This window comes from Triticum urartu, chromosome 7A (assembly GCF_056163025.1).
Source record: "Triticum urartu cultivar PI428250 chromosome 7A, HENAU_Tu73, whole genome shotgun sequence".
NCBI classification, from domain to species: Eukaryota; Viridiplantae; Streptophyta; class Magnoliopsida; order Poales; family Poaceae; genus Triticum; species Triticum urartu.
Window position 1 is genome coordinate 83,054,875 of NC_141879.1, and position 27,838 is coordinate 83,082,712.

At 46.7% G+C, this 27,838-nt stretch overlaps 1 pseudogene; it reads left to right on the forward strand.

The window, feature by feature from the left end:
* The first annotated feature begins 2,171 nt into the window (after nt 1–2,171).
* Nucleotides 2,172–27,825, forward strand: LOC147958035 (putative F-box protein At4g22030; annotated as a pseudogene).
* Nucleotides 27,826–27,838: the final 13 nt, after the last annotated feature.

Below are 27,838 nucleotides of genomic sequence, written 5' to 3' on the forward strand. Positions count from 1 at the left end.
TAATGGGTAGAATTCGTTAACAGACAAATATGATCGTGGTTAGTAATTTGATCTGAAATCTATCCCGGAAATTAGTGAAAAAACTAGGAATCTTATATTTGTATAAGAGAGGGACTATTTGAAAACATAGTATAAGAAGGTCCCTACCCACTAATCTCAGACATGCGAATTGTGAGCGGCATCATAGATAAACGAATAGGGGTAGACCGCAAAGCTTCCCTTTCTTTTGTTTTCTGGGAGGACGTAGAATACAATTTTTTGTATTTGTTATTCATGGAACTAGGAAGCCATACAATATTTCTTGGCTGTCGATCGCTTTCTGAAGGAAAAGAAGTTGCATGGCTCCTGCTCATCTGCCGCCCGGACGTTATTAATTATAGCAGAGAATTAGTCCAGTGAGCTATTATCACTCTTTGCTAGTGTCGTGATCAGAGTTATTGTTTCTTTCAATAGTAAAAAAAAAAGACCTGTCTAATTAGATAGAATCACGATTTTTTTTAAAAGGGACGACATTTTAGAGATGATCATGGGCTAGCCCCAGCAGGCGTATGCACCACCGACGGATACGAGTTACTTAAATTGGTATGAAAAGAAACAAGTCTAAAATGGTGTCTGACCTTAGATCAAAACACGAGAAAAAACAAGCATACAATACGACCTCAAGGTTAGGTGGCGCCGCGCAAACCTTCGGCATTTAGCTTGGGCTCCGCTCCAACCCCGTCGGTTTATATCAAGGACGCCCATGTTCTTGTGCATGTGGACCGCATCTAAGGCCAACTCCAACGCGTGACATCATTTGGTCCTGACATGTCTATTTGAAACGAAACAGACACAAATCGTGCCCCAATGCACGGAGCAAACGAACACCAGTGTGTTTTTTGTCTGTCGTCAACGCATTTCTGGCTAAAATTTGGGTCACGTTTGTGTCAAAACGAGTGTGAGGCCTTCTCCTCCCCTGGACCGCGCGTTGGTGAAACAGTCCCTCTTTTCTCTTTCCCTATGCGGTCGGCCCCTCCCCCCTGCCCCCGCCATAGTCGCCGCTCATTTTCTGTCCGCTTTCTCGCTGTCCATCCTGGCCGCCCAAACTCAGTCCATTGCAATAACCGGTAAGGCCATTTGCAGAAAAGTGCAAGCTCAGTCCAAACTTCAAAACCGCGGGCAATCTTGGTTGGAGCTGTGTGGCGACTACGATGTTCCTCAGTAGAAATAATGTTTCCCACGTATTATCCCCGTCCTGATGGTGCTCTACTGTCGTCGTAGGGCGTGGGGAGGTCTGTCTCCATCGGACCTTGCGGAATTCGGTCGATCTTCAGTGGATCTATTTGGTTCCAGTCTTTGTTCGTCTTCGCTTGGGCGTTTAGAGACTTGATCCTTCGGATCTACAACTTTCTTCATCGGCGATGGTTGCTGCTCTGGTGTGCTTGTCCTATCGGGTCTTAGCACGATGACTTTCCGACTGTCTACTACAACAAGATTTGCCCGGCTCCGACGAGAGAGGGGCGATGACAGTGCCTCGCCTTCGGCTTGCTCCAGTGTCAGTAGTCGTCACTAGGTGGTCCACGGACCTGGTTGTAATTTTATTACCTCCGGTGTTCTTTGTACTGCTATGATTAATGATGAATAAATTGAAAATTTCTCATGCAAAAAAAAAGTATGGCCCAATGATTAGGGAGTGTTGAACTATCCGCTTTGTTTCGAAATATTTGAAGTTTTAGATTGTTTGCTCAAGTCCATAGGAAAATACATCAACATTCATAACACCCACCGTGAGTATTATATATGATTTTATGGGTTTTTGCAAAAGAAAAATTTATAACTTGATCAAACTTCATCGCAAAAAAATCATCAGAAAAAAAAACTTGAAAAATTTGACTAGACGAACTGGGGCTTCAAATATTTTGAAACGAAATAGATACTTTGTCAAACTGCCATCTCTTGAGCAGTTGACAGAAACGGTCTCTCGTCCGATCTTGTGTGGATCAAACATCAAGACGCACACACTTGACACTTGAAACCACAATTCTCGGCAAGGGAATTGACCCAGACCCAGACTCAGACCAAGCACAACCCGTGCTCGGTCAAATCCATCACCCACTCCTCCGCGGCCGCCCGACCTATAAATACCCAACTTGGTCGGTCCATGGCTTCCATCCCCAACCACCTTCGTCAGTTCATCAACACGACACGGGAAGCAGCAAAACCTTGGAGCCACTTCGCCTTCGAAACCCGCTGCAGTCCAGTCGCCAGCCTCCAGGGAAGCATGGCGGCACTCCGGGTCCAGCGCCTCTTCTTGGTCCAGTCTTCCTCATCCCCTTCCACTTTCACAGCGCGGCCACGACGGAGCAGCGCTGCCACCTGTCGCGCCGCCCTGCGCGTGCCTTCTGGCATTCGCACAACGCAGGACGACCTCAGCCTCAAGCTTGAATGGATTGAGCCGCAGGCGACGCGCGCCCCGGCCTCCCCGTCGGCGGACGTTTCCGTCGAGAAGCTCCACGCCATCGCGGACGCGGCGGCGGACCGGGCGGAGATGCACGACATTGTTGGAAATATGAGCAAATTACTATGAGATTTAATCCGAATAAATAGAAGATAAATCATGACCACAACAGCAGAGATTAAACTAATCATGCGAAGTAGCATAGCAGATGAACATATCACATCTAGGGTACATACTATAAGCATGAATTCTACCACGATCTCGAACAGGAAGGATAGAATCACATACGATGCAGCGGGTGCAGCACCGCCGGTGTTGACGTTGTCGCCCATGTCGTCGAGGACGAGGTTGCCGAGGTCGGGGAAGAAGTCATCGTTCGCGAAGTCGTCGCTACCAGCAGTCGCGGGAGTGCGCTCCCTAAAAACCTGATCGCCCCTCTCCCGTACAGGATCACGAGAGGCGGGGTTCCGGAGGCCTGCTGTCCCTTCTCGGGGTGCACGCCGGAAGGAGGGATGGAGAAGACTTGCTTGACGGCGCAATGATCTGGAATGGTGGTGAGAAACCATACGAAGCGGCGGCGGCTAGGGTAGACGTCTGCCTGACTAAATAGTGCGGGCCGGGTAGGTCGTGGGAGTAAACCCCACGTCCGAGTCGTCACGATCCAAAAGAATCGGAAACGGTTCAGTAATTAACGCGTCCGTAAATATAGACAACGTGCATAGCTCTGTCCTCGACTCGGCTCAACCCCACAACCCGCGGCGCGGCGCGGCGAGGCGAGGCGTGGCGTGGCGAGCGAGGAGGAGGAGCGCGCGTGTAGGTCTCCTCTTCTCATGCTCATACAAGTGGTAGAAGAGCTCACCTTATAAAGAGGTGCAACTCTCTCTCAACTTCCAGGGTGGGACTAAACTTTAGCCTCACTCACTCCACTCACATGTGTGCATGAATGGGCCAAGAGAATTTCAGAATTTTAGTTGGGCTTTGGGCCAAAGGCCTGCTAGCAAAATTCCAACAATCCCCCACAAAGTCTCATTGGCACATCTCATCATTTAGTTCCAAAACATTGTTTTATATATCGGTGCTTAGTGGAGACTGTGAAGTTGAACTTCCACTTAGAAATTTATGCTACACTAGATCACAACTTGAATAGTGGACTATGCCTTGAACTACAAGTTTTCTGTGAAACTAGTTTCACACAAATTTTTGACCGATACTGGGCTGCCGCAAGGCTTCCCCGCGGGTGGAGCGTATACGTCATACTCCAGGGCCTTTCATGAATTTATTAGAGAACACCCAATTCTCACAGACTGCGATGTTAATAGTCAAATTCATATAGGTGTGTTCCTCACAAGATGTTGTGAAGGACAACATCTCTACTTACCCGAATAAGCCACTTGGAACACATTAAGATAAGTATCAACCTGCCATGCAGATCAGGAGAGTATTGCATCTTCACGGAGTGGGATAATTAATATAGGGATACTCTCCTCCCAGCTGACCAACAGCTTGTCTCCCACTTCTACTTCACGGGATCTCCGATCACATAGAGTGGTTTACCACTATGTACAACTCATGCGGTGGGTCTCAAACCCATCTCCATCGATGCATTATCTATCACATTACGTGATAGACCCTTTGTAAAGGGATCTGCCAAGTTTTTCGACGTTTGGACATAATCCAACGTAATAACTCCGGAGTTCCTCAATTTTCTGACAGATTTTAGTCTCCTCTTCACATGCCTTGAGGACTTCATATTGTCCTTAGAACTGTTTATCTTGACGATCACAGTTTGATTATCACAGTTCATCAGGATAGGGGGTATTGTTTTTCAACCATAGGTAAGTCCATCAAGAGTTCACGAAGCCACTCTGCTTCAACATTGGCAGTGTCTAATGCTGTGAGTTCTGCTTCCATAGTTGACCTCGTAAAGATGGTCTGCTTGCAAGACTTTCAGGAAACAGCGCCACCAGCAAGTGTAAAAACATAACCACTTGTGGCCTTAATCTCATCATTATCAGATATCCAGTTTGAGTCACTATAACCCTCCAATACCCTTGGATACCCGGTGTAGTGAATCCCATAGCTCGCGGTGCCTTTCAAATAGCGCATAACTCTCTCAAGCGCATGCCAATGATCATCTCCCGGTTTTGACACAAACCGACTCAGCTTGCTCACAGCAAAAGAGATGTCAGGCCTCGTGGCACTCGCCAAATACATAAGCGAGCCAATAATCTGAGAATACCTCAGTTGATCTCTAGCAATCCGTCGATTCTTTCGAAGCAACACACTAGCATCATATGGAGTTGGAGAAGGCGTGCAGTCGCTATACCCAAAACGACTCAAGACCTTTTCCACATAATGAGACTGAAGCAGTGTGATCCCACCATTCTCATCTCTCAACAGCTTGATGTTTAAGATAACATCAGCTACTCCTAGATCCTTCATCTCAAAACAGCGAGATAAGAAATCCTTAACCTCCTTGATTAAATCAAGTTTGGTTCCAACGATCAATATGTCGTCGACATACAGACAAAGAATAACTCCTTCGCCCCCACCATAGCGATAGTACGCGCACTGGTCACCATCGTTTACTACAAAGCCGGCAGTAGTTAATGTTCTTTCGAACTTCTCATGCCACTCCTTAGGAGCTTGTTTAAGGCCATATAAAGACTTTAATAACTTGCACACCTTTCCTTCTTGACCAGGTACTACAAAACCATCTGGTTGATCCATGTAAATTTCCTCCTTCAACTCTCCATTGAGGAAAGCCGTCTTAACGTCCATTTGATGAACGAGAAGACCATGTGAGGCAGCCAATGATAGTAGCACCCGAATTGTGGTCAGTCTAGCCACGGGTGAGTAAGTATCAAAGAAGTCTTCACCTTCTTTCTGGGTATAACCCTTGGCCACAAGCCGTGCCTTATACTTTTCAATCGTACCATCAGGTCTAAACTTCTTCTTGAACACCCACTTACATCCTACAGGTTTGCACCCATAAGGACGGTCAGTGATCTCCCAGGTACCGTTAGCTAAGATGGAATCCATCTTGCTACGTACAGCTTCCTTCCAGTAGTCAGCATTAGGAGATGCATAGGCTTCTGAAATAGTCCTGGGTGTGTCATCCATGAGGTACACAATGAAATCATCACCAAAAGACTTTGCAGTCCTCTGTCTCTTACTCCTCATAGGAGTTCCATTGTTACCCTCAACAGGATTCTCAACGTGTTCCATCGCAATGGTGGGTTCAGGAATTACAGTGAATTCCTCACTAGATGGAGTAGGTATCTCCTGATTTGATGAACTCGACATATCCTTCATAGGAAATATGTCCTCAAAGAAAGTTGCATCATTTGATTCCATAATCGTACCAACATGCATGTCAGATACCTCAGATTTTATTATCAAAAATCTATAGCCGATGCTATGAAAAGCATAGCCCAGAAGAACACAATCCACGGGTTTTGGTCCAAGCTTGTGCTTCTTGGGAATTGGTATATTGACTTTCGCCAAACAACCCCAAGTACGTAGGTAAGAGAGTTTCAACCTTTTCCTTTCCCATTCCTCAAATGGAGTCATGGTCTTATGCTTTGTGGGAACTCGGTTTAGGACATGACATGCAGTCATTAGCGCCTCCCCCCACCATTCCTTGGATAGACCCGAAGTGTCTAACATGGTGTTAACCATATCAGTTAGAGTTCGGTTCTTTCTTTCGGCTACCCCATTTGACTGGGGTGAGTAGGGAGGCGTCATCTCATGGATTATACCATGTTCCACACAAAACAGATCAAATTCATTGGAAAAATACTCTCCACCACGATCGGACCTAAGCCGTTTAATTTTTCGATCAAGTTGGTTCTCTGCCTCAGCTTTATAGTTTTTAAAAAAAGTCAAAGCCTCATCTTTTGATTTCAGAAGATACACATAACTATATCTAGTGGAGTCATCAATCAACGTCATGAAGTATATCTTTCCACCTTTTGTCAACACGCCATTCATCTCACAAAGATCAGAATGTATAAGCTCAAGTGGCGCCAAGTCTCTTGCCTCTGCAGTCTTATGGGACTTGCGAGGTTGCTTAGCTTGCACACATACTTGGCACTTGGAGCCTTTGACAGTAGAGATTTTCGGAATTAAATTCATATTGGCTAACCGCGTCATGCAACCAAAGTTAATATGACAGAGTCGTGAATGCCAAATATCAGACTCATTATTGTGGCAAACATTATTAATAACTTTAGTGCAAATATCTGACAAAGATAGGCGGAACAAGCCTCCGCACTCATAGCCTTTTCCAACAAATTGTCCACACTTAGAAATTACAACTTTATTGGATTCGAAAACCAACTTAAAACCATCTCGACATAAACGGGAACCGCTAACGAGATTTTTATTGATGGACGACACATGATGAACGTTCTTCAGACGCACAGTCTTCCCCGAAGTAAACTTCAGATCGACCGTACCAACACCTCGAACGATGGCATGTGACCCGTTCCCCATCAGCATGGGTGAAGTCCCTGTTGCCTGGTAAGAAGAAAACATGGAGGCGTCAGCACAAACATGTACATTGGCACCAGCGTCAATTAACCAATCAGGGGATTGAAATACTGAAAGGATGGTAGGAAAAATACCGTACCCTGATTCCTTCATATCAGTATCACCGATGACAACATTAGCGGACTTGCCGCTCTTCTCATGTTCGCGCTCCTCAAAGCGGTTAGGACACTTCGGAGCCCAGTGATTAGGATCACCGCAGACATGGCAAAGTCCCTTCCCCTTCTTATGAGAATTCTTCTTGAAGTTGGTAGAATGTGATGGCTTGTTCTTTGTATCAAACTTGCCTTTGCCCTAAGTTTTGTTCTTATTGTTTTTGAACTTGTTGGGCTGGGAGTTCTTCTTCTGTACCATGTGGGCACTAGAACCTCCCTCAGCAACTCGAGCACGTGTGTCTTTTGCTCTCGCCTTCTCTTCAACATCAAGAGTAGCAATGAGATCCGCAACGGAAAACTCCTGTCTCTTGTGTTTCAGGGAAGTAGCAAAATTGTTCCACGAAGGTGGAAGCTTGGCAATGATGCCTCCGGCAACAAATTTGTCCGGCAACACACACTTGAAGTACTCAAGTTCTTTTGCGAGCGACTGTATCTCATGAGCCTGCTGTACAACAGGGCGCTCATCAGTCATCTTGTAGTCATAGAATTGCTCCATGACGTACAACTCACTGCCGGCGTTCGAGGCACCAAACTTGGCCTCGAGCGCAGCCCACATGTCCTTGCCGTTGTGAAACGACATATACGAATCCACAATGGAGTCATCAAGAACACTCAGAAGAGCGCCTTTAAAGAGGGTATCGATCTTCTCAAAAGCTTCCAGCTGTGCTGGATTAAGATCGCCCTCAGGCTTGCCCTTGGTGGCATCATAGCAGCCCATGGTCTGAAACCAGTAGACTACTCTCGTGCGCCACCTCTTATATTGCGCCCCCTTAAAGGCAAGCGGCTTCAGATGCGCAGCAAAACCACTCGGAGTAAATTGCCTATAATCAGGTTTTTGGATTGTTGGAAATATGAGCAAATTACTACGAGATTTAATCCGAATAAACAGAAGATAAATCATGACCACAGCAGCAGAGATTAAACTAATCATGCGAACTAGCATAGCAGATGAACATATCACATCTAGGGCACATACTAGAAGTATGAATTCTACCACGATCTCGAATAGGAAGGATAGAATCACATACGATGCAGCGGGTGCAGCACCGCCGGTGTTGACGTTGTCGCCCATGTCGTCGAGGACGAGGTTGCCGAGGTCGGGGAAGAAGTCGTCGTTCGCGAAGTCGTCGCTACCAGCAGTCGCGCGAGTGCGCTCCCCAAAAACCTGATCGCCCCTCTCCCGTACAGGATCACGAGAGGCGGGGTTCCGGAGGCCTGCTGTCCCTTCTCACGGTGCATGCCGGAAGGAGGGATGGAGAAGACTTGCTTGGCGGCGCAATGATCTGGAACGGTGGTGAGAAACCATACGAAGCGGCAGCGGCTAGGGTAGACGTCTGCCTGACTATATAGTGCGGGCCGGGTAGGTCGTGGGAGTAAACCCCACGTCCGAGTCGTCACGATCCAAAAGAATCGGAAACGGTTCAGTAATTAACGCGTCCGTTAATTATTAATTAATGACTCATTAATTTTCCCATGCAGCAAAAATATAGACAACGTGCAAAGCTCTGTCCTCGGCTCGGCTCAATCTCGCAACCCGCGGCGCGGCGCGGCGCGTCGTGACGAGGCGTGGCGTGGTGAGGCGAGCGAGGAGGAGGAGCGCGCGTGTAGGTCTCCTCTTCTCATGCTCATACAAGTGGTAGAAGAGCTCACCTTATAAAGAGGTGCAACTCTCTCTCAACTTCCGGGGTGGGACTAAACTTTAGCCTCACTCACTCCACTCACATGTGTGCATGAATGGGCCAAGAGAATTTCAGAATTTTAGATGGGCTTTGGGCCAAAGGCCTACTAGCAAAATTCCAACAATCCCCCACAAAGTCTCATTGGCACATCTCATCATTTAGTTCCAAAACATTGTTTTATATATCGGTGCTTAGTGGAGACTGTGAAGTTGAACTTCCACTTAGAAATTTATGCTACACTAGATCACAACTTGAATAGTGGACTATGCCTTGAACTACAAGTTTTCTGTGAAACTAGTTTCACATAAATTCTTGACCGATACTGGGCTGCCGCAAGGCTTCCCCGCGGGTGGAGCGTATACGTCATACTCCAGGGCCTTTCATGAATTTATTAGAGAACACCCAATTCTCACAGACTGCGATGTTAATAGTCAAATTCATATAGGTGTGTTCCTCACAAGATGTTCTGCAGGAGAACATCTCTGCTTACCCGAATAAGCCACTTGGAACACATTAAGATAAGTATCAACCTGCCATGCAGATCAGGAGAGTATTGCATCTTCAAGGAGTGGGATAGTTAATATAGGGATACTCTCCTCCCAGCTGACCAACAGCTTGTCTCCCACTTCTACTTCACGGGATCTCCGATCACATAGAGTGGTTTACCATTATGGACAACTCATGCGGTGGGTCTCAAACCGATCTCCATCGATGCATTATCTATCACATTACGTGATAGACCCTTTGTGAAGGGATCTGCCAAGTTTTTCGACCTTTGGATATAATCCAACGTAATAACTCTGCAGTTCCTCAATTTTCTGACAGATTTTAGTCTCCTCTTCACATGCCGTGAGGACTTCATATTGTCCTTAGAACTGTTTATCTTGACGATCACAGTTTGATTATCACAATTCATCAGGATAGGGGGTATTGGTTTTTCAACCATACGTAAGTCCATCAAGAGTTCACGAAGCCACTCTGCTTCAACAGTGGCAGTGTCTAATGCTGTGAGTTCTGCTTCCATAGTTGACCTCGTTAAGATGGTCTGCTTGCAAGACTTCCAGGAAACAGCGCCACCAGCAAGTGTAAAAACATAACCACTTGTGGCCTTAATCTCATCAGCATCAGATATCCAGTTTGAGTCACTATAACCCTCCAATACCCTTGGATACCCGGTGTAGTGAATCCCATAGCTCGTGGTGCCTTTCAAATAGCGCATAACTCTCTCAAGCGCATGCCAATGATCATCTCCCGGTTTTGAAACAAACCGACTCAGCTTGCTCACAGCAAAAGAGATGTCAGGCCTCGTGGCACTCGCCAAATACATAAGCGAGCCAATAATCTGAGAATACCTCAGTTGATCTCTAGCAATCCGTCGATTCTTTCGAAGCAACACACTAGCATCATATGGAGTTGGAGAAGGCGTGCAGTCGCTATACCCAAAACGACTCAAGACCTTTTCCACATAATGAGACTGAAGCAGTGTGATCCCACCATTCTCATCTCTCAACAGCTTGATGTTTAAGATAACATCAGCTACTCCTAGATCCTTCATCTCAAAACAGAGAGATAAGAAATCCTTAACCTCCTTGATTAAATCAAGTTTGGTTCCAAAGATCAATATGTCGTCGACATACAGACAAAGAATAACTCCTTCGCCCCCACCATAGCGATAGTACGCGCACTGGTCACCATCGTTTACTACAAAGCCGGCAGCAGTTAATGTTCTTTCGAACTTCTCATGCCACTCCTTAGGAGCTTGTTTAAGGCCATATAAAGACTTTAATAACTTGCACACCTTTCCTTCTTGACCAGGTACTACAAAACCATCTGGCTGATCCTTGTAAATTTCCTCCTTCAACTCTCCATTGAGGAAAGCCGTCTTAACGTCCATTTGATGAACGAGAAGACCATGTGAGGCAGCCAATGATAGTAGCACCCGAATTGTGGTCAGTCTAGCCACGGGTGAGTAAGTATCAAAGAAGTCTTCACCTTCTTTCTGGGTATAACCCTTGGCCACAAGCCGTGCCTTGTACTTTTCAATCGTACCATCAGGTCTAAGCTTCTTCTTGAACACCCACTTACATCCTACAGGTTTGCACCCATAAGGACGGTCAGTGATCTCCCAGGTACCGTTAGCTAAGATGGAATCCATCTCGCTACGTACAACTTCCTTCCAGTAGTCAGCATCAGGAGATGCATAGGCTTCTGAAATAGTCCTGGGTGTGTCATCCACGAGGTACACAGTGAAATCATCACCAAAAGACTTTGCAGTCCTCTGTCTCTTACTCCTCATAGGAGTTCCATTGTTACCCTCAACAGGATTCTCAACGTGTTTCATCGCAATGGTGGGTTCAGGAATTACAATGAATTCCTCACTAGATGGAGTAGGTATCTCCTGATTTGATGAACTCGACATATCCTTCATAGGAAATATGTCCTCAAAGAAAGTTGCATCATTTGATTCCATAATCGTACCAACATGCATGTCGGATACCTCCGATTTTATTATCAAAAATCTATAGCCGTTGCTATGAAAAGCATAGCCTAGAAGAACACAATCCACGGGTTTTGGTCCAAGCTTGCGCTTCTTGGGAATTGCTATATTGACTTTCGCCAAAGAACCCCAAGTACGTAGGTAAGAGAGTTTCAACCTTTTCCTTTCCCATTCCTCAAATGTAGTCATGGTATTATGCTTTGTGGGAACTCGGTTTAGGACATGACACGCAGTCATTAGCGCCTCCCCCCACCATTCCTTGGATAGACCCGAAGTGTCTAACATGGTGTTAACCATATCAGTTAGAGTTCGGTTCTTTCTTTCGGCTACCCCATTTGACTGGGGTGAGTAGGACGAGGTTGCCGAGGTCGGGGAAGAAGTCGTTGTTCGCGAAGTCGTCGCTGCCAGCAGTCGTGCGAGTGCGCTCCCCAAAAACCTGATCGCCCCTCTCCCGTACAGGATCACGAGAGGCGGGGTTCCGGAGGCCTGCTGTCCCTTCTCGCGGTGCATGCCAGAAGGAGGGATGGAGAAGACTTGCTTGGCGGCGCAATGATCTGGAATGGTGGTGAGAAACCATACGAAGCGGCGGCGGCTAGGGTAGACGTCTGCCTGACTATATAGTGCGGGCCGGGTAGGTCGTGGGAGTAAACCCCACGTCCGAGTCGTCATGATCCAAAAGAATCGGAAACGGTTCAGTAATTAACGCGTCCGTTAATTATGAATTAATGACTCATTAATTTTCCCATGCAGCAAAAATATAGACAACGTGCATAGCTCTGTCCTCGGCTCGGCTCAATCCCGCAACCCGGAGCGCGGCGCGTCATGACGAGGCGTGGCGTGGCGAGGCGAGCGAGGAGGAGGAGCGCGCGTGTAGGTCTCCTCTTCTCATGCTCATACAAGTGGTAGAAGAGCTCACCTTTATAAAGAGGTGCAACTCTCTCTCCACTTCCGGGGTGGGACTAAACTTTAGCCTCACTCACTCCACTCACATGTGTGCATGAATGGGCCAAGAGAATTTCAGAATTTTAGTTGGGCTTTGGGCCAAAGGCCTACTAGCAAAATTCCAACAGACATCATCGGCAAGCAGCGGGACAACTGGAACCACCTGCTGCTCCACTCCACCAACTCCCTCACGCTCGCCGCCTCCGTCATGGCCGCGCTCGCGCCCGCCGCGCCAACCGTGGTCGCGCTCAAGGCATCCGCGGGGGTGCTCCTCGCCATGGCAGCGGTGACCATGGCGCCCGTCAATAAGATCCAGCCCTCGCAGCTCGCCAAGGAGCAGCGCAACGCCACGAGGCTGTGGAGGGAGGTTGAGCGCGACGTCCGCGCCGCGCTCGTGCTCGAAGCGCCCACGACCAAGGCCGACGTGCAGGAGGCCATGGACTGGGTGCTCGCGCTCGATGCCGCCTACCCGCTGCCGCTGCTCCCCGCCATGCTGGAGAAGTTCCCCAAGGCCGTCGGGCCTGCGCGCTGGTGGCCGCGCCTGAAAGTATGTTATATCGACTAGAGGGGGGTGAATAGGCGATTTTTATGAAAGTCTTCAAAACGTGGAAGTTATGAAGACAAACGATAGAAATAAACCTATTACCCTGCAGCGGAAGGTAGACTACACTAGGCAAGCCATAGTCAAGTATTCAGTAGAGTGAAAGCACAATGACTAATAGCAGCAATGTAGTAAGGATCAGGTAGGAAGATATTATGAAGCCAAACAGAAAACGCAGTCACTCAGTGAAGATAAAAGATAGTGCAATCATACAATGACTTCACAAGGAGTAACAGTAAGTAAAGGGAAGGGAAGATGAAACCAGTGACTTGCTGAAGACAATGATTTGTTGGACCAGTTCCAGTTGCTGTGACAACTGTACGTCTAGTTAGGGCGGCTAGGTATTTAAACCTTAGGACACACAGTCCCGGACACCCAGTCCTGAACACGCAGCTCAGGACACCCAGTCCTCACCGTATTCCCCTTGAGCTAGGGTCACACAGACCTCGCCCAATCACTCTGGTAAGTCTTCAAGGTAGACTCCCAAACCTTCACAGACTTCGTTCACCGGCAATCCACAATGTCTCTTGGATGCTCAGAACGCGACGCCTAACCGGCTGGAGGATGCACAGTCCTCAAGTGTAATAAGTCTTCAGATCACACAGACAAGAAGACTTAAGTGATGCCTAATTCTCTTTGGCTCTGGGTGGTTAGGGCTTTATCCTCGCAACGAATTCTCTCTCAAAGGCTTCGAGGTGGGTTGCTCTCAAATGACAAAAGCCGTACTCTGAATCTGAGCAGCCAACCGTTTATGGTTGTAGGGGGTGGGCTATTTATAGCCACTTGGCAACCCGACCTAATTTGTCCGAAATGACCGTGGGTCACTAAGGAACTGACACGTGTTCCAACGGTCAAATTTCAAACTCACACGGCAACTTTACTTGGGCTACAAGCAAAGCTGACTTGTCCGACTCTGGACAAGATTTGCTCTCATAGTCTTCACTCGAAGACATAGGTTTTGGTTAGGCATCACTTCAGTCATTCTTACTGGTTCTCTTGGACCCCACTTAACAGTATGGTAGTTCCTATGACTCAACACAGAAGAAAGAGAACTACGAAAGATCTAAGTCTTCGAGCTCCATAGGATTCATGTGGTGTCTTCTCTTGTCATGGTCTTCAATGTGAATATCTTCATATACCACCTTTGACTTCAATGTCTTCATACATTTTTAGGGGTCATCTCTGGTAGGAAAACCGAATCAATGAGGGACTTCTACCTGTGTTATCCTGCAATTCTCACAAACACATTAGTCCCTCAACTAGGTTTGTCGTCAATACTCCAAAACCAACTAGGGGTGGCACTAGATGCACTTACAATCTCCCCCTTTTTGGTGATTGATGACAAACTAGTTGAAGTTTTCAACGGGGAATATAATCTGTGAAATTGTAAAGGATAAGGAATTGTCTTCATAAGTTGCAAGGGCTCCCCCTGAAGATGTGCATATAAGTAATTTGCTTTTGGAATGCAAATGCACATGGCAGGTTGTACTTGTGGAGATCCACTTCAACTTATGATGACAATCCACTATGCATGTGAAAGTATATGAAGATAATGACATGCATAATGGAAAATGGATGTCTGCAGAATGATCTAAGTGCGGAATTTATCGTCGCACATGCAGAATTTATCATCGCAACACAAGGTGGCAGATAAGTAGCAGACGACCATCGAGTTTAAGTGTTACAACTCAAAGAACCAAATGTAAAAAAACGAGAGTTGTAAGCACAAAGCAAAATATAAAGCACCCGCCCATATGGACCCGCTTGAAGACTATCAACCTCATATGCTTCTCCCCCTTTTGTCAGTAAGGACCAAAAAGGTTTGAAGACATAGAGCATTTACTCGTTCCCATGAGAAGTAGGTGAAGCAGCAGGGTCGTTGGTGGTGTTTGGCGGTGCTGAAGAGCTTGGAGCAGAGTCGAAGCGTGCTGAAGGAGGTGGCGGTGAAGTAGCATCGTCTTCATCCTCGATCACTCTGGCAGTCACAGTTGCAGCAGAGGAAGAGAACTCAGAGTCTTCAAGGGATGGAGTTCGTCGCAGCACTGCCCTTCGAGGAGGTTTGGAGTCAAACTTGAATCGCTCAGTGAAGCCATCCTCTTGAAGATCATCTTCAGAACACATCAGCGTTAGCCCTTTCCATGTGCTGCGAGAGGTTTCATGGGCAACAAAAGCATTCTTGGTGGCAAGATTGCGAATGCAATTAACATCCACCAAGAGGCTTTGCATTTGACGCTTCAGCCAGTCATGATGCCTATCCTGTTTCTGATGAAGAGCCACAAGAAGCTCTCGGTCATTGAGAACACGAGTGCACTTCTTGGTTCGTGGAGCAGTTGTACTGTCAGTGGCTTCAGTGAGAGCAGGATGCGGTGCATGTGTAGTGCCAGCCAAAGGATACACACGAGCGACTGCTTCAACTCCTTCACTGTTCTGAGAAAAACTCTGATGCTCTGCATTCTGAAGACTTAGAGGTTCCTTGGCAGGCTCAGGATAGATGGCTTCAATAGACATATCCACATAAGGCAGAAAAATCCGTTGATTGCGAGCAGATGGCTGATATGAGATAGCGGAGTGAAGTTTGATCAGTCGCATTACCCATGGGGCGTAGAACTTCAAGCCAAACAGATCAGAGCCTGATGCAGCAAGTTGGCGAATGAAGAAGTCCTGTGCATTGAAGCATTTTCCATGAAGAATATAGAAGACCAAAGTCTTCATTGCACCTTCAAGCTTGGCATGTGGAGAGTGTCCTATGATTGGCCAGAGAGTTCGGCTTATGATGTGATAAATGGTTCTTGGCAGATACTCAAGGTCTTCAATGAAGAACTCCGTGGGATAAGCAGCATCTTGGGGCAATGGCTTCATCATACTGAGCATCTGACTCATATTAGGTTCAGTCTTCTGAAAGATGCTCTCAATAGCTTCACTATGAAGCTGACAGCCATGCTCGTAGAGATCGCCAGGAGTGGGCAAACCAGTGAGCTCAATGATGTCAAAGGCTTTGGCTTCGTGATGAACGTTTCCTGTCATCCACTCCAGGACCCAAGTCTTCGGATCTCTGCTATAACCGCGGATGTGAAGTGTGGCATAGAATTGGAGCAGCAACTCTTCATTCCAATGCTCTTGGTCAGTGACGAACGGCAGCAATCCAACTTCTTTGAAGCAATCCAGAGCTGCTTCTAGACAGGGCAGACCAGCTATAGCTTCAATGTCAAGACGCTTGTGGGGGAAGATGCGACCTTGATTGTATAGAATGCAGGAGTAATAGCTTCGCTGCGGATAGCTTCAGAACCGATCAAATGATATCATTTCCCTTGAGTAGGGGTTCCTGGAGCTATTGAAGAATGTGTTGTCTGCTCTGAAGCCATTGATATTGAAGGAGCCAGGTGCTGATGCAGGACCTGAGAACCTTGGCAATCTTGGGATTGGCTTCTGTACCTGAGGTCTGTGCTCAACATGATAGTCAAACTGGGGACCGGCAGCAGACTCAGGAACAGAAGTGGCGGGATCAGTGGCTTTGCTGACTTCTGGTGCTTTTGTTGGTGAGGGCTCCACATTAGCTTCAGCCATGACAACGTCAGTGGTGTTGGTGGTGGCAGCCTCAAGATGTTCAACCTCCACTTGACGAGCAGGAGGATCGGTCACGATCACGTTCTCCACGTGAACTACTTCTTGGTGGGACAGGGGAGTGGCAACTTGTGGGGCTTCTTCTTCCGCGGTTGATGTAGCCGGATTGTCTTCAGCAGAGACTTGAGGCCTTGGACCTTTGCGAAGCCTGCGCAATGCGGGCGACGCCTGTGGAGTTGCTGTTGGCTGGGCCTCAAAGTCTTCTTCCTCTTGTGAGCGATCAGCCCATGAAGCATCCTGAGCGATTGGCGTCAGAGGACTACCAATGCTGATGAGTTTGCTGTTCTCGAGCTGAGGAAGGACTGCACCATCTTCTACATGGTCATGAGCCTCTGTGAAAGCAGGCTCATGGATTGTCAGTTGGCGTTCAACGTCAGGACGAACCATGGAAATGGGTTCAACTATCAAAGGCTCTGTGGGAGCAGCCCGATCTTTCTTTGTCTTCCTCTTCTTCTTGGAGGGGGTAGTAGGAGAGGCTTCAGGATGTTTCCTCTTCCTGGCTTCAGCCTCAGCAGTCCTCGTCTTCTTGAGCTCTAAAGCGGTTGACCGGCTTTTTGGCTTCGAGCCAGTCATTCTAGTTAGGAAGACAATGGGATCTGCTTCCTGCCTTGGTGCGTCAGGTTCAGCCGTAGCGGGCTTCTTCATCTTCTTTGCTGCCATCCTGGGGTCGATGCCAGGACGCCCAAGGGCCTTGTGCTTCTCAGCCTCATTGTAGGCTTGCACACATCTGTCAGCCAGAACCTTCATGCGCTCACGCGAACCCTGAGCTTCTGCACGTTTCTTGAGAAAGGCTTCCTTGAGCTCATGCAGCATAATCTTGAAATTTTTCACGTCTTGCATGCTGAGCTTGGCCATATGCTTCTTGAACTGAGATTTCTCAAAGTCAATCTTCTGCTTCAGTTCAACAATGCGCTGGGCGATAACTAACTCTGAAGCAATGGCGCCATGGAAGGCGACACTGAGGCCAATGTGTAGCTGCAGATCTTCAAAGCTGATGTTTGGCGTGTCAAACCACTCGTCAATGAAGTTGTGGATGATGGTTACATCAAAGAGAGGCAGATCATTGAAGATTTCTGCTTCTTCTTTGCTCTTGATGAGTTGCTCAAGAGCGTCATCTGCAAGATCTTCATCACTTGACAGATCAATGGCATCATTGCGCAGAATGGCAGTAGCTGTTAGCTCTTGGCCGGTGTGTGGCAGAGGCATCTTGACCTTCTGGGGCTTGTAGATGCGTGATAAATCTTCGGACTGCATACTGTCTTCAGGAGGTGCAGTTGCCAGTGGCTTCGCCCGTGAGATTTTTGGTGAAGGGGCAGGCTTTGAAGCTTTAGGCTTCTTCAACTTCTTTGGCTTCGGCGCTGCAGGCACTTCATCTGATTCAGCGTCAGCTGCAGGCTCATTCACTGCAGTCCCTTGAACCAAGATATGGGTGATGAGGCCTTCAAGGTTGTAGAAAGGACCGACGACATTGGGTTCTGCATCACGTGTGCCATCTACCCTTGGAGCTGAGGGACCAGGGTTGAAGTCTAGTCCCAATGTTTTCTTGTTTTGCTTCGCTGAGTTCCGGGCAAACTGGAAGTTGCGCTTGAACAGAATGCCATCACGACACCATAGTAGTGACGATGGGTGTGCATCAACAGGCTGTGGCCCACGGACCATGCAGGGATAGAAGCCTTGTTCAATGGCTTCATCTCTTGACCTGGGTTGAAGATTCTTGTATAGGATGTCTCCCCACGGTCTCTTGATGGCATTTTTCTCAGCACATTCCTGGGTTACAAATCGGTATTTGAACCATTGTTCTGCCCAATATCTTCGAATCCATTGGATTCGGGTCTTGCACTGATTGTAATCCTCTTCAGGATCTGTCTTGTACAGTTCTGAGAGGTCATCTGGCAGATCTCTAGATGTTTCTCCATGATGCTTTCTGCCACCCTTTCTTGCTGATTTCTCTGAAGCCATGAACTTTAAACTGAAAGGCTTCAACATTTTAAAGGCTTCAAAGATTTTCGCTTGCTGGACAAACAAGAATTTGCTTCGGGAGAATTTATATGATGCTGTAAAAATTCTGCAAATGAATGCAGACTATGAGAACCAAAGGATTCTCCCACGGACATGTACCTGTGACAGCATTAAGGTGCGAGGGAAGGGGAAGAGGTCATATGCATTCTCAGAAGATTTTGAAGATAAATCAATTTAGAAGACATTGACCTCATCGTGCGAAGACATTCACTCATAGATAAGGAGTTGGTTCCAGATTTGTACGAATCCATAGATCAGTACAAGTGAGGAATCTAACTACTTTGTGAAGCATAAGTGAATATACTAGGCATGTTATGAGATGCAGTATGAGAGAGATCTAACTTGTGTGAATAGAAACTGCTTGTGGTAGAAAGTGACAAAGCCATAGGATCAATGGTGCCGTAAAAAGGAAGTTTTATTTACCACACTAAGAACTGCTAGACGGAGTGGAAGATGAGGCCGAGCAGTTCGATCTTCCGTGCCCTAACTTGGCGACGGAGGACACCTACGGCGACGGCGGAGAGGACGATGTCCGCGGTCGGCGTGAAGACGGCGTCGGAGAGGTTGCGGCAGCGAAGCGCTTTGTCGCCGGCGTCGTCGAGGGCTAGCGGTGGCGCTAGGGTTCGTGCGAGAGTGGAAGAAGAGATAATGACCGTCGTGAAGTGTGTATTTATAGGTACAGGGGCGGCACTGTGTTATTACACAGGTGCCCTTGGCGATTCGCATCTGAGGAACACATGGCCATTATGCGAAATTTTGGGGTTTGTTCCACGTCCCACGCATGCCTGGATTGTCGGGTGGTCGTTCCTACTTCTCCGAGTTTCATGTGGAGGAATGAGCATTGAAAACGGACATAATGGTTGTCTCTGTATCTTCTGCTGACAAAGGCGCAGAGAAGACATTCGACAGTTTCAATAGAATGCATATGATTTGGAGAGATAGAATTTGAGATAGAAAGCATAGAGAGGTTAGGGTCCGATCACATTCACTTAGTTCAAAAGATTCAACAAGAAGACATAGCTATAAGTGAATGTTGTAGAGGACAGAACACCAGTATATATATATATATATAATCAACATAGTGAAGATAATCATGAAGACATGTTGAGATTGAAGCCAAACCAAATGTGAAGACATAGCAAGGTAACGCCATGAGTGAAATACTTCAAAATAGAACATTTGGTGGTGGCGTTACCCACCGTATAGGAAGTATTAGACCCAGACACGGCGCAAAATTATCGTGGCGCTCCGAAGTCAAATTCCACATTAATGTATTCACACTTAGAATGTATGTCTTCATTGATTGAAGATATACTTTACTTCGTGTGTTGCACATCTAAGTCATCAATATGCATAAGGGTTAGGATGTGTGCCTGATCACAGGACATTTGAGGATTCTAGGATATTTAGCTCACACGGTAACTTGCAAAATCTCTTCACATCCAAGGGCTTGGTGAAGATATCTACCAATTGCTCTTCAGTGTTGACGTGTATGGTATCAATATCTTCCTTCACAACATGATCTCTGAGAAAGTTATGACGAATTTCAATGTGCTTTGTCTTCAAGTGCTGAACTGGGTTGTTGGAAATCTTGATGGCGCTTTCGTTGTCGCAGTAGAGTGGCACTTGCTTCAGATGAATGCCATAGTCTTTGAGCGTTTGCTTCATCCACAGAAGCTGAGCGCAGCAAGATCCAGCAGCAATGTATTCAGATTCAGCAGTGGAGAGAGATACACAGTTCTGCTTCTTTGAAGACCAACATACAAGTGATCGTCCCAGAAAGTGACATGTGCCTGATGTAGACTTGCGATCAACTTTGTCACCAGCATAATCAGCATCCGAGAATCCAATCAGATCAAACTCTGAGCCCTTTGGATACCATACTCCTAGAGTTGGGGTGTGAGCCAAATATCGAAGAATTCGCTTCACAACTAAGTGATGCGACTCCTTTGGTGCCGCTTGAAATCGAGCACACATGCAAACACTAAGCATAATATCTGGCCTAGATGCACATAGATAAAGTAAAGAACCAATCATGGAGCGATATACCTTTTGATCGAACTCTTTACCATTGTCGTCAGGACCCAGATGATGCTTGGCTGGCATTGGCGTCGTGAAGCCTTTGCAATCTTGCATACCGAACTTCTTCAGGCAATCTTTCAGATACTTCTCTTGAGATATGAAGATACGGTTGTGTTGCTGTCGTACTTGAAGACCGAGAAAGAACTTCAGCTCTCCCATCATAGACATTTGATATTGCTCTTGCATCATATATCCAAACTCTTCACTGTACTTCTGATTGGTGCAGCCGAAGATAATGTCATCCACATATATTTGGCACACAAACAGTTCACCATCATATGTCTTCGTGAAGAGTGTGGGGTCGAGAGAACCAGGTATGAAGCCTTTGCTCTTCAGGAAGTATTTGAGTGTGTCATACCAGGCCCGAGGGGCTTGTTTGAGGCCATACATTGCCTTGTTGAGCTTGTATACCATGTCAGGATGTTTTGGATCTTCAAAGCCAGGAGGTTGTGCAACATACACTTCTTCTTCAATCTTGCCATTGAGGAAGGCGCTCTTCATGTCCATTTGATAAAGAAGTATGTTGTGATGATTTTCATAGGCCAGCAGTATGCGTCTGGCTTGAAGTCTAGCCACATGAGCAAATGTTTCATCGAAGTCAATGCCTTCCACTTGAGTATATCCTTGAGCAACGAGACGAGCTTTGTTTCTGACAACTTGACCATGCTCATCTTCCTTGTTGCGGTATATCCATTTGGTGCCTACTATATTGTTCTTCCATGGATCGGGACGCTTAACCAGTCCCCATACATTATTCAGCTCAAACTGTTGAAGCTCTTCTTGCATACCTTGAATCCATTCAGGTTCCATGAAGGCTTCTTCAACTTTCTTGGGTTCTGTTATTGAGACGAATGCGAAGTGCCCACAGAAATTTGCTAGCTGAGTTGCCCTTGAATGAGTGAGTGGACCGGGTGCATTGATGCTATCAATTATTCTTTCAATCTGCACTTCATTGGCAACGCGAGGATGTACAGGGCGAAGATTTTGCTCTTGCTAATCATTGTCGTTGTTAGAAGGAATGTCTTCAGGCTGAGCATTTCTTCATGTTGATCAGGTGATGAGATGATAAGTTCTTCTTCAGGATGAGCTTCAGAAGGTATAATTTCTCCAGTTCCCATTAGCTTGATTGATTCACTGGATGGAATTTCATCTAGCACATTTGGCAGTTGCTCTCTTTGTGAACCGTTGGTCTCATCAAACCGCACATCCACTGTTTCAACCACTTTGTAATGAAAGAGATTGAAGACTCTATAGGAGTGTGAATCCTTTCCATATCCAAGCATAAAACCCTCATGTGCTTTTGGTGCAAACTTTGAGGTGTGATGTGGGTCCTTGATCCAGCACCTGGCGCCAAATACTCTGAAGTAACTGACATTTGGCTTCTTGCCGGTAAGGAGCTCATAAGATGTCTTGTTCAGAAGCTTCTAAAGATAAACACGATTGATTGTATGGCATGCAGTATCAATGGCTTCAGGACAGAATTTTCTTGGAGTCTTGTATTTATCTAGCATCGTTCTGGCCATCTCAATGAGTGTTCTGTTCTTGCGTTCGACGACCCCATTCTGCTGTGGCGTGTACGGGGCTGAGAATTCATGTGTGATGCCCATGGTATCAAGATATGTATCAAGGCCAGTGTTCTTGAATTCAGTGCCATTGTCACTTCTGATATGCTTTATCTTGGCGCCATAGTTGTTCATTGCTCGATTGGCGAAGCGTCTGAAGACATCCTGCACTTCAGTCTTGTAAAGGATTATGTGCACCCAAGTATATCTAGAATAATCATCAACAATGACAAAGCCATAGAGACAAGCGGTAGTAGTAAGAGTTGAGTAATGAGTGGGACCGAAAAGATCCATGTGAAGTAGTTCGAAGGGTCGAGTAGTGGTCATGATTGTCTTCGAGGGATGTTTGGCCCTCGTCATCTTTCCTGCCTCACAGGCATCGCATAAGTGATCTTTCTTGAACTTGACGCCCTCGATGCCTATGACATGATTCTTCTTTGCCAGGGTGTGGAGGTTTCTCATGCCAGTATGCCCAAGCCTCCGATGCCAGAGCCAGCATTCTGAAGCTTTTGCTAGAAGACATACGGCAAGCTGTGGTCCTGCTAAGAAATCTACCACGTACAAATCATTTTTTCGATACCCTTCAAATACTAGAGACTTGTCAGATTCCATTAGAACAAGGCAACGATATTTTCCAAATATTACGATCATGTTTAAATCGCAAAGCATTGAGACAGACATTAAGTTGAAGCCAAGGGATTCAACAAGCATGACTTTATCCATGTGTTGATCCCTTGAGATTGCAACTCTACCTAGACCCAATACCTTACTTTTACCAGTGTCAGCAAATGTGATGTGGCTCTTATCGGATGGACGTAAGGTTGAGTCCATAAGAAGGCTTCTTTTGCCAGTCATGTGATTTGTACACCCACTATCAATAATCCATTCTGAAGACGCTGGTGTCGTACCCTACAGTGCAGTTAGGGGGGTAGGCTTCACGAAGAGCATTGTGAAGCAAAAACATTTGACGAACCAGTGGGTTATGAAAGCTTAGATCCAGATTAGGACTAATAGGGAGAGTAGCAAGCGATTCAGGAACGAAGTACATAGTAAGACCATTCGGGCATTTGATCTTGCGCCCTACAAGATGTTTAAGGTCCCCAGCAATAGCGTCAGACGATTTTGGTTTTCTGCTGGAGACCTTTCCCTGCAAAAGAGAGTTAAGCTTTCTTAGCCACCCACATCTTCAAGGGTGGCTTAGAAGCAATAAGTCTAAGTGCAGCATCTGAGAACTTTGGCTTTGGAGCCCTAGCAAACAGTCTTGCAAGCGGACAATAGTACTCATAAGAATAAGCAGAATAGTTCTTGGTCTTATGAACATGGCGGTTTGATGAACCGCTCTCATGTTCATATGCCTGAGCATGGTTTCCCTGCAAAACATTTGTGTTAGTGCGAATCAGGTGAGTCCTCTGTCTGAATGAAGCCTTTGGACTGAGGTTTGTCTTCTTCATGTGAGGTGTCATGATGACATTCACAGGAAGATTCTCCAGACACCTTTTCGGAACCCAGATCTTCTCCATAGGCGGTCCATTCCTGCAGTTAGTACCAATGTACCTGGCAAACACTTCACCTTTCTGATTCTTAAACAGTTTATAGTTTGCATCAAGGGATTCATCAATGATAATGGGGTTAGCACAAGTGAAGCCAGATAGATTGGATGGATCTGCTAAAGGTTCCTTTGCAGCAACCCACGTGGTTTTGGGGTACTGCTCAGGTTTCCAGTAAGAGCCATCAGCATTCATTTTCCTTACAAACCCAACACCCTCTTTCCTCGGGTTTCGGTTCAGAATCTGCTTTTTGAGGACATCACATAGTGTCTGATGCCCTTTAAGACTTTTGTACATCACTGTTTCAAGCAATGTCTTCAACCTAGCATTCTCATCAGCAATAGCAGTGGTATCCTCAGCAGAGGGGTTAGTTACCACATCAACAGTTGAAGATATTGCAACAGTAGTAGCAGTAGAACATTCAGCAACAGAAGTAGCATTATCACGCTCAATGCATTTAAGACATAGTGGTTCAAATCCTTCCTGAGCGGAACTGGTCTGTTTGGCGTGAAGTGACTCGTTTTCCTTTTGAAGATCTTCATGAGCTGCTCTCAATTTCTCAAGATCTTGCTTCCTTTGAAGATAATCATAGGAAAGCTTTTCATGAGTTGTTGAGAGAGTTTCATGACGACTTTCAAGTTCCTGATACTTAATGTGAAGATTTTTTTATGTCTTCAATTAAGGATTCAGATCGAGTCATTTCAGCACCTAACAGATCATCGCTTCTGTCTAACAGTTTTTGTATATGTTCCATAGCTTTCTGTTGTTCAGTTGCAATTTTAGCAAGTGTTTTGTAGCTGGGTTTTGAACCACAATCAGAGTCATCGTCACTAGATGTTTGATAGTGAGTAGTGCGTGTGTTTACCTTGCCACCGCGTGCCATGAAGCAGTAGGTAGAAGCGGAGTAGTCCTTGTCATTTGCTGTCGGTGATGAAGTCATTGTCTTTAGTGTTGAAGATGGACTTGGCAACGTATGTTGTAGCCAGACTTGCGACGTCTGAATCGGACTCCTCCTCAGACTCCACCTCCGCCTCCTCAGAAGCGGACTCCTCCTCTGAATCCATTTCCTTGCCAACAAACGCATGTGCCTTGCCAGATGAGCTCTTCTTGTGTGATGAAGACTTTGAGGAAGACTTGGAAGAAGACTTTGAGTATTTCTTCTTCTTCTTGTCGTCAGAGTCATATTCCTTGCTCTTCTTCTTCTTTTTGTTCTCATTGTCCCACTGTGGACACTCAGAGATGAAGTGGCCAGGTTTCTGGCACTTGTGACATGTTTTGTTCTTGTAGTTGTGAGCAGAAACTTCATCATTCCTTGAGCTTGATCGGGAAGACTTTCTGAAGCCTTTCTTCTTGGTGAATTTTTGGAACTTCTTGACAAGCATAGCAAGTTCCCTTCCAATGTCTTCAGGATCATCAGAACTGCTGTCAGATTCTTCTTCAGATGAGGAGACAACTTTTGCCTTCAAGGCACGAGTTCGCCCATAGTTTGGACCGTAGATATCTCTTCTCTCAGAAAGCTGAAACTCATGTGTTTTGAGCCTCTCAAGTATGTCAGACGGATCGAGTGTCTTGAAATCAGGACGTTCTTGAATCATCAGGGCCAGGGTGTCAAACGAACTGTCAAGTGATCTCAGCAGCGTCTTGACGATTTCATGTTTGGTGATCTCAGTGGCGCCGAGGGCTTGAAGCTCATTTGTGATGTCAGTGAGCCGGTCAAATGTGTGCTGGACATTCTCATTGTCATTTCGCTTGAAGCGGTTGAAGAGGTTGCGAAGAACACTGATTCTTTGATCTCTCTGGGTTGAGACGCCTTCATTGACCTTGGAGAGCCGGTCCCAGACCAGCTTAGATGTTTCCAAAGCACTCACACGGCCATACTGTCCTTTGGTTAGATGACCACAGATGATATTCTTGGCAGTAGAGTCCAGTTGAACGAACTTCTTGACATCAGCAGCAGTGACACCTTCTCCAGCCTTGGGAACGCCGTTCTTGACGACATACCATAGGTCGATTTCAATGGCTTCAAGATGCATGCGCATCTTATTTTTCCAGGGATATTCAGTTCCATCGAAGACGGGGCACACAGCGGAGACTTTAATTATCCCTGCAGTCGACATAGCTAAAACTCCAGGTGGTTAAACCGAATCACACAGAACAAGGGAGCACCATGCTCTGATACCAATTGAAAGTGCGTTATATCGACTAGAGGGGGGTGAATAGGCGATTTTTATGAAAGTCTCTAAAATGTGAAAGTTATGAAGACAAACGATAGAAATAAACCTATTACCCTGCAGCGAAAGGTAGACTACACTAGGCAAGCTATAGTCAATTATTCAGTAGAGTGAAAGTACAATGACTAATAGCAGCAATGTAGTAAGGATCAGGTAGGAAGATATTATGAAGCCAAACAGAAAACGCAGTCACTCAGTGAAGATAAAAGATAGTGCAATCATACAATGACTTCACAAGGAGTAACAGTAAGTAAAAGGAAGGGAAGATGAAACCAGTGACTCGCTGAAGACAATGATTTGTTGGACCAGTTGCAGTTGCTGTGACAACTGTACGTCTAGTTAGGGCGGCTAGGTATTTAAACCTTAGGACACACAGTCCCGGACACCCAGTCCTGAACACGCAGCTCAGGACACCCAGTCCTCACCGTATTCCCCTTGAGCTAAGGTCACACAGACCTCGCCCAATCACTCTGGTAAGTCTTCAAGGTAGACTCCCAAACCTTCACAGACTTCGTTCACCGGCAATCCACAATGTCTCTTGGATGCTCAGAACGCGACGCCTAACCGGCTGGAGGATGCACAGTCCTCAAGTGTAATAAGTCTTCAGATCACACAGACAAGAAGACTTAAGTGATGCCTAATTTTCTTTGGCTCTGGGTGGTTAGGGCTTTATCCTCGCAAGGAATTCTCTCTCAAAGGCTTCGAGGTGGGTTGCTCTCAAACGACAAAAGCCGTACTCTGAATCTGAGCAGCCAACCGTTTATGGTTGTAGGGGGTGGGCTATTTATAGCCACTTGGCAACCCGACCTGATTTGCTCGAAATGACCGTGGGTCACTAAGGAACTGACACGTGTTCCAACGGTCAGATTTCAAACTCACACGGCAACTTTATTTGGGCTACAAGCAAAGCTGACTTGTCCGACTCTGGACAAGATTCGCTCTCATAGTCTTCACTCAAAAACATAGGTTTTGGTTAGGCATCACTTCAGTCATTCTGACTGGTTCTCTTGGACCCCACTTAACAGTACGGTGGTTCCTATGACTCAACACAGAAGAAAGAGAACTACGAAAGATCTAAGTCTTCGAGCTCCATAGGCTTCATGTGGTGTCTTCTCTTGTCATAGTCTTCAATATGAATATCTTCATATACCACCTTTGACTTCAATGTTTTCATACATTTTTAGGGGTCATCTCTGGTAGGAAAACCGAATCAACGAGGGACTTCTACCTGTGTTATCCTACAATTCTCACAAACACATTAGTCCCTCAACTAGGTTTGTCGTCAATACTCCAAAACCAACTAGGGGTGGCACTAGATGCACTTACAGCGCCGTCGCCCCTCGAAGCAGCCCAGGAACTCAACGAGCTTCGGCCGTCGTGCCGTCGCTTCCGGCAACGGCTGGACCCAGGATCTTGAGGACGAGATGCGAGGCATCCTGAGGGTCATCAAGGCCAAGGACGAACAGGAGTTCCTGACGGTGGGCAAGCTGGTGCTCAACCTAAACAAGGGCCTCGCCGTAGCCGGTCCGGCGCTGGCCGGCACAGCAGCGCTCGCCACGGTGTTCATCGGCTCCGACGAGACCGGGACATAGGCGTCGAGCGCGGCTGTCTTCGGCGGGGCGCTGGCGGCAGCGGTGAACACGGTGGAGCACGGCGCGTAGATGGGCATGCTGTTCGAGCTGCTCCACAACTGCGCCGGGTTCTACTGCAAGATCCAGGAGGACATCGAGGCTAACCTCGCCGAGCCCGACGTGGAACGGAGGGAGGGCGGCGAGGTGTTTGCGACCAAGGTGGCGCTGAAGCTCGGGCGGAGCCTCTCAGACCTGAAGCAGTTCAAGAAGATGGCCTCGCCGTTCGTCAGAGACGAGGACATCAAGGAGTTCGCCAGGAAACTCTTCTAATCAACCCACCATT